We start from the raw sequence: 7,135 nt of genomic DNA, 5'->3' as shown, positions 1-7,135 counted from the left end.
GTCTTGTTCAGCCTTTTTAGAGGGTAGCAAATTAACATCAGTGAATAGGTTTGCATCCTGAATTCAATGAACCACAAATTTGAAAAAGAATCAAAATACCATAACAACACTAAAAATACTACAGCTTTTTAAAAATGCAGTGTAACTACTGTTTAGCATTTTTACATTGTGGTAGGCATTATAAGTTATCTACAAATGGTTTAAAATACACGGAAGGATGCGGATGGGTTGTATGCAAATACTACACCCTTTATGAGGGACCTGAGCATCACAAATTTTGTAATCTGTGGGGGTCCTGGAAACACTCCCCGTGGATACAAAGGGACAACTGTATTTTTAAAGCACTACTCTGTTTGGAATGACATCTGGCTTCATTCCACTGTCTTTCACGAAACTGAGGAATAATACAAGTAAAATATATAATACACTTGTTTACATGACATTCCTACAATGTATTGACAGGCTTTTAAAAAACTCAAAAATACTTTTTATCCTAAAAGATAAAGAAGGAAACAGACTGAATCCACTTAAAGAAGAGAAAGATTCTTTTTGAGATTCAGATTCAGTATAATGTTTAACTATTCTAAATCTATTTGCTTCGGTATTCAGAAGCTTTTGTGATAGGATCAGAAACTGTGAAATGGAAATTGTAGTGATTTAATATTTGAAAAAAATTATAATAAATGTAAAAAATAGTCAGGATGTGTTTTCACAGTGCTTTCTGCAAAGAAAGAGAATTAAGAAGAAAAGCCAAGAAAGCTTCAGGGATTAGAGAAGATATTTTCCAAGTTTGAAAGCAGATGTTGTACCATATGTGCTTACCTGTTCTCTTTTTACTCACTTTGGCTGGATCATTACCAACCTGTTCTGTTTTTAATCCAGTAGAATCACTGACTGAATAACCAATTATTTTACCTCTTTATAATTCAGCTAACAATGACACGATGCTTCTGGAATAGATTATAGGCAAGAGAAGCAAAGGCATGAATTAAAAACTAATGTAAACACAACGATTTCTCAGTTCATAAGATTTTTAAATCATTACTAAAACTTTAAAAATCTTTATTTTTTTTCACTCTCCTATTCTCTCTCACCTTGGCGCGTACTAAGAGAGAGATACACTGTATTTAATTCTTTAACACAAAGGTGTTCATATAAATTCACTCTTCTCCTATACACATGTGTGATGCATCTGTAAGTTTTGTGTAGATAAAAGTGTTAAGCACTTAAATAGAAAGTGTTGGAAGGCAATAGACTCTTTCCCTTCTTAGAGACTACTTGTTCTAGAGAATAATCTCAGATTTCGTCACAGTATCTATTTTTCAAATCACTTTGCCAGTGGAAAAATTGTTTTAAGGAAATACACAAAAGAAACCCAATTATAAGCAGAGTACCCTTTAAGCTAACATATGTGAAACAGTTCCCTCAGGGGTTTTTAAAAAGTTTTCTTATAACAATTAGATAAATATATGCAAAAAGACACACAAGTCCTATGTGTATAGCTGGATGGATGCACATACAAACCAATCAACAGAATGTTCCCCTCACCCCACAATCACCCTTGGAATACTTGGTCCCTAAACCAAAGGAAGTCAAAATCTTAATCTTCTATCACAAACAATTCATTGTGTCTACTTTATGAATGTGATATAAATAGAATCACAGAGCATATACTTTTTGTGTCTCAAATATTTCTCAACATTTTCTACAGTGTACCCATCTTTCCTCCAAATATACCCATTTATCTACACTTAAGAAATTAGACTGAAGACTTTCAAATCCTTAGTAGAATTTTGTGTAATCAGAGAGTATCTCTTTCTAAAAAGTATTCTTTCAAGAAATGTAATACAATTGCAAATAATTTTTTAACATAAAATCGGTATAACTTTATTTTACATATAATATGAAAGAAAACAAATTATTTGAAAGTGAAAATATTTTGAAGACATTGGAAGATAAATACAATGTAAAAGCCACTGAAGAGGAGTATGCAAATATGAAAAAGATCAGGTATTAAAATTATATTAGAACCTCTTGAAGTTGACCACCCAAGGGGCTGTAACAAACTGGTCAATGTATGGAGGTGGTCAACGTAGGAACTAGGCCTACCGTGCTGATATGTACATGTGGTGCATGTCTGGCCTATAAAAATTAGGTCAACTTAAAGAGGTGGTTAATGGAGGGACATGGTCACCTATGGAGGTTCTACTGTAGTTGATGATGAAAACAAATAAAAGTAGCTGGTATGTCTCCATCCAAATGATTCTCTGTGTGTATGGCCCATAAACCAGTAGCAGTAACTTCATCTGGAATTTGTTAGAAATGAAAGTTTTAGGCTCAACCCAAGGCCTACTGCATCAAACATCTGGAGTGTGGCCCCTCTTCCAGGTGTTTCTGGTCCATCCTAAACCATGACTCTTATCCCCTTTTTAGTTCATCAGTTGCTTCTGTTTATATCTGCTATTTTTCTTAAATCTTTTTCTAGCCATCATATCCCAAGCAATAGATAAATAATCTGTGACCATGGACTCTTCACACTGACTTTGCCATTTCCACGTTCTTATGTCTTTGAGTGTAACTGCCTTTAGGATTTTCCTTATTCTTCTAATAAATATTATTTACTTCCTCCTATGTAAGAGTCACTGTGTATATTTGTTTTCTATGGCTTTACAATAAATGACCACAAATTAAGTGACCTAAAACAACACAAATAACATTCTCCTAAAGTTCTGCAGTTTAAAGGTTCAAAATCAGCGTCCCTGGGCTAAAATCAAGGTGCCAACAGATCTGGGTTCCTCCGATGCTCTTAGGGGAGATTCTGCTTTCTGGTTCTTTTTCACCTTCCAAAGGTGTCGGCATTCCTTGGCTCATGGATCCTTCCAGGCATCCTCTCACCTTTTTGCTTTCATTATCACACGCCCTACTACTGCTTTTGATTTTGTTGTTTGTTTTTTATAAGAACATTTGTGATTACATTGGGCCACTGGCTAACTCAGGAAGATCTCTCCATCTTAGGAGGCTTAGCTCAATCACGTCTGTAAATTTTCTTTACCATGTAAGGCGAATATTCATTCACAGGCTCTGGGGATGAGAACATGGGCGTGGATGTGGGGTTATTATTCTGTTCTACCACTGTGTGCAAATGAGCTTAAGATCTCGAGAGATGGATATTGACTGGTTATTGACAAGATCTCTTCACTTCATTATACAATTTTGATAAGTGATAGCGACAAATTTGGGGATACCTTAGTTTTAAATATTTAAATAAATAAAAATCTTGAACAGAGGTGGAAAGATTTAGTACATTCCTTGTTAATTCTTTCCAATAATAGATACTTACAAATATGATATGCTAGATAGTGCTGTTGTGATGCTTAAAGTCCAGTGAGGTGCGCAGAGGCTGATTGCAAAGAGTATTAAAAGACATTGATGAAAGATACGGCAAAGTTACCTACAGTGGTGGGTGATTTCTTGAAATGCTTGACTTTGAGAGCTGAGTGGCAGAAATATCCAGCTGAGAAATGAAATATAATGTTGTACAGTAGGAGCATTCTGACAATGGGAACAGTATAGTGTGTAAATCTCCGTACTAAGAAGCAGAATATATTCTAAGAATTTCAAGTACTCATATAAATGGAGCTTAGCAAGTAAGGTGGGAGGTGGTGAAATGATGCTAGAGAAATAAGAATGTGCTGTAAAAAATGACCCAATAAAAGGAAGTAAGAAATTTAAACATTAATCTGAGGATTAAGTTAATAATTTAAGCATGGGAAAGACACACAAATGTTGGCATCATGACACGTAACATTGAGTACCATATGCAGAGAAGACTTAAAAGTAGCAACTTCCTGTATAGTTAGCCTCTTGAAGTAATGTAAGTAATGGGAAAGGAATCCTGAACAGTAATGGGCATGGTGGAATGTAGTTAAGAATGCTGAGTAAAGATGTACATTTAACAGATGCACTGACAGAATTTCATGTTGGACGGACTATATATTCAAAGAGAAGTCAAAAGAGAAGTATAGATTTCTTGCATCAGTATCTTAATATACAAGGGGGTTCTAAGTCAATGTATGGAACAGAGGAAGAAGGCATCTTTGGGAGACAAGATGGCACAATGTGTACTTCTAGTACACAGTGTACTGGGAGCCTGTTCAACTTCCCTGAGCTCCTTACTTTGTCTTTCATCTTGTGCAATCTTAGTACCTTTTCATTTGCTCTTTCACATTACTGATTAGTATCAGCCCTTTGAAATCTACGTATAAATGCACTGGAAGGTAAGTTTCAGGAAAACGTTTTATCTATTTAGCCCATATTTGTAATTCTATAGCTTTTTTTTTTTTTTTTACCTAACAGCATTGAACAAATATTTAAGCTTATCATTTTATTTCCATGACTAAATGCTATATAAAGTTAGATAATTACATTCAAGAGAACAGTTAGAAATTGCCTATCACCTCACATTGATTAATATCCAGTTGGATAAGTCTGTTGCCAGGAGTCACAGAGACTGCTTTTGGACATTGGAAGTATCTGAAATTATTTTTGAAGATTTAAGATCGTTTCAGGTTTTACTGTAACAACATTTTTATTAGTGTTTAATTTTTTATATGTGAGGTAGAATTTTAACCCAGATATATTTGCATTAATGTCAAACTACCTTCCATTTCAATACAGAATGACAAATAACCCAACGCATTCCTCCTCTTCACACTACATGGATTGCTTGATGTAGGGGAAGGATCAGACCCTTTGGAGCAAGACAGAGCAGGTTTTAAAACCTACTTTCCTGTTTATTAACAGTGTGACCTTGAGTGAGCTCCCTAATCTCTCTGTACCTGTTTTTTCACCTGTAAGATGAAGGTAATAATACCTATCTTACAGCATTATTATGAGGATTTAAAGTAAACTAAATGAAATTCCTAGAACTGCATATCAGAGAAATCAGTAAAATAAATTGATATAATCAACATATACTTTTCAGTATTTGACATTCCCCCTCCCAATAAAAAAGAAAAACCTACAAACTTCTCCCAGGTTTTCAGTAAAACAATGGAAAATGTTGTTATAAAAGTAGATTTAAATATGTAAAACTTAAGCTACATTCAAATTTCCAATTATTGCATTTTTCTTCTTTTAATATATAATCTAATGTAAGTTGTTGCACTGATATCTGTGCTATTGTATAGATAGAATCTTGATAAAAGAATAGCTTGTTTAGTACAATGTCAGCCTTAGAGGGGAAAAAACAATATGGGACGTCATTTAAAAAATCTACCAGAGTATAATTCTTAAAATTTTAGCTAACTTTGCTTCTCTCACTCAAACAGGTTATAATGTTCAAGGCTAAAGTGTGATCTATTGCTGAGTTAGTAATGACAGTCAAGTTTGCCAACACAATCACTGCACTACATTATCTAAGTCATTGCTCTGCAAAGTGCTTTGGGATACCTTGAGTATGAAGGGCTATATATCAAGTATATTATATTTTATTCTATATGGTACTTGAGTTTTGGCAATGCATATTCAACAAGCTGAATAAAAAGACCTCTGGATGTACTTTGATAGTGTTTGTATGCTTTCATCACAGATCAGGGTAGGCTCAACTTGAACTAAGGGAAAGAAATTATGTTTGAGAGAAGGGAAGTATCTCTATCCTGAAGGTGAAAAGCCCAACTAAGTCTGCATCCCACTAGCACCCCAACCTCAGAATTAGCCTGCCTTTCACCGGTTGCTCAGAAACTTTAATGGGTTTCCTTCCTGTGCAGGAGTGATGTGTGTGAGCAGGAAGCACATCTGAATCCTTTATCATTATTTTATCCTCATTTTCCAACGGTGTGCTTCAACAAATGAAGGAATGGTTTCTGCTGGATTCTCTCTTCACCAAATTTTTCACTGATATAGTTTTAAAGTAGCACTTTCAATTTTGGAAAACCATAATCTCGAAAGTTAGGATTGTCCTCAGAATTTATCACATTCACAGTTTTGCAAAGAGTAAACATCCCCAAGGGTGGCTATATAACATTGAGAGTTGTCAACTTTTTCTATCAGATTGACTTTGGGAAAAGAGACATTTTATTTTGCAACATAGACACATTAATGACGTTTTTTAGTAAGTTATCTTTATAAATAAATGAATACGTAGGAACTGTATAGTAGAAAATCTGCAAACATACGTATTATACACGCACAACATTGAAACAAATGAGTTGGCACTCATATCTTTTAGAAAATTGAGAAGTATTTCTTTCATTTCATCTTTTGCTTTTGATATATTATCTTTCCCTTCTTTATGAATAAAGCATCTGGAAAACAATATTTTCTCTTTATGGACTTAAAAGATTTCAGTACCCACCATGCACTAGCATCTGACTATACAAGTACTAATGATACTTAAATACTTTAATAGAAGCCTTGCAACCAAGAGATAACATAATAATAAATCCATTGAAAGAATACAACGTAATTGTTTTTTCAGTTATAGGGTTATGTGAATTGCTCTAAGTATTAACTTAACCAACCAGAATAAGAAAATGTAGTTTCAGAGTGGAAATGCATTTATTTAGTCCAAGCAGAATATATAACTAAAAAGATACCAGTTTAATAAACAGTGGGTACTAAACTATCATTTCTTTGCAACCTGTTTTAGCCATGTATCAGGGCTAATGACATAAACAAACAGAAGTTATAAAATATTGCTATTCCTTTCTTAAGCTTGTTATCTTATTGTGGAAATCTGATGTATTGATTTTACCTAAATTGGCACTGTATTGCACATTTACAAAAATGAAATTTTCAATAACTGATGCATATGTATCCATTTAAAAAATGAATCTTAGTTGTATCCCTGTGTTACTCTGGAGCTAGGTTTTGAGTTTCAGTTCCTAGGTACTTTAGCATCAGAGAAATGCAAATCAAAACCACCCTGAGATATCACCTAACCCCTGTGAGAATAGCCCACATCACCAAATCTCAAAGCTGCAAATGTAGATGTGGATGTGGAGAGGAGGGAACAGTTTTCTCTTGTTGATGGAACTGCAAACTAATACAGCCTTTATGGAAAGAAGTATGGAGAATCCTTAAAGAGCTAAATGTGGACATTTCATTCGCTCCTGCAATTCCATTACTGGGAATC

Source organism: Otolemur garnettii, unplaced genomic scaffold (assembly GCF_000181295.1).
Source record: "Otolemur garnettii isolate 467f Iridium unplaced genomic scaffold, OtoGar3 scaffold00124, whole genome shotgun sequence".
Classification (NCBI taxonomy): domain Eukaryota; kingdom Metazoa; phylum Chordata; class Mammalia; order Primates; family Galagidae; genus Otolemur; species Otolemur garnettii.
The sequence above is the reverse complement of the archived record's forward strand: the minus strand, read 5'-3'. Positions refer to the sequence as shown.